Here is a 1,117-nt window from a genome sequence, read left to right as displayed (position 1 = left end):
ATTTTACAAAAAAGGGCATATTTCAAACCCAATTTGTAAATAAATTAGTGACCAAAATTTACAAAACTGAGTGTTAAAATATTGCGTGGACCCTTGGCTACAAGTGTGTGAAATTTTTTTTGGATCGGGCCACCCGAAAATTTGTTTGTGTATTTATTCATTTGTCGATGCTGTCAATTAAAATTTCCTCACTTAATTACGAAACAAAACGAACAGAGTGGACGTTCATCTAGAAATATAAGAGTTACAGTTGTGGGCAATTATGATAAAAGATAATTACTTACCAGCCATTTTAATAAAAAAAAAACCAAGAAAATATGCATATAAACAATTCCGTATCAATTTCGCGTACAAAATGAAATTCACCGTTATACTTCGAAATATAACCATACCCAACACCCCAATTAAGCCACGGGGACAGTAAAAAAATAATTTCCATGAAAATGTTTATATTTTTAATGCTTACTGGGTTATATTCTATCTTCTTTTGTCTCCCATTCTTTTGCATATTTTGGAGTTTGACAGCTGAACTCCGCCATTTAATTTGCATATGCAACCAAAGTCAGACGTGTGATTTTGAAGGTGTATTTATTTAATGAATTGTGATAAATTGGTTAATATTAAAGTCGTAAAGCAAGTTATAACAAATCAAGTGTAAAGTTAAGGGGAATACAAAAGTGTATTGGTGAAGTGGCTAATTTAAGCAGAATAGGAGTGATAAATGTACGCTAATTTCCGAATTTTACAAAAAAGGGCATATTTCAAACCCAATTTGTAAATAAATTAGTGATCAAAATTTACAAAAGTGAGTGTTAAAATATTGCGTGGACCCTTGGCTACAAGTGTGTGACATTTTTTTTGGATCGGGCCACCCATTTGGACGGAATAGCCCGAAATAGTTGTGAGCAGTACTAAACCCCACCCAAATTAAATATTAAAGAAAGAAAAAATATTAAGTTGTTCTTCCATTTTTCATTTTCTGAGTTAAATTTTGATGCGTTTTTAGTTGCATTTTTAGTTCAGTGCTGCCATTGTGTGCGAAATTGTATGAAATTGAAAAAGGCATTTATTAAGAAGCAACCCTGTGCTCGCCAATCAGCAAACAGAGCTTAACCAC

The sequence above is a fragment of the Rhagoletis pomonella genome, unplaced genomic scaffold, assembly GCF_013731165.1.
Source record: "Rhagoletis pomonella isolate Grant_MI unplaced genomic scaffold, Rhpom_1.0 Rhpom_scaffold_00006, whole genome shotgun sequence".
Taxonomy (NCBI): Eukaryota; Metazoa; Arthropoda; class Insecta; order Diptera; family Tephritidae; genus Rhagoletis; species Rhagoletis pomonella.
This window is presented reverse-complemented; position numbering follows the sequence as displayed.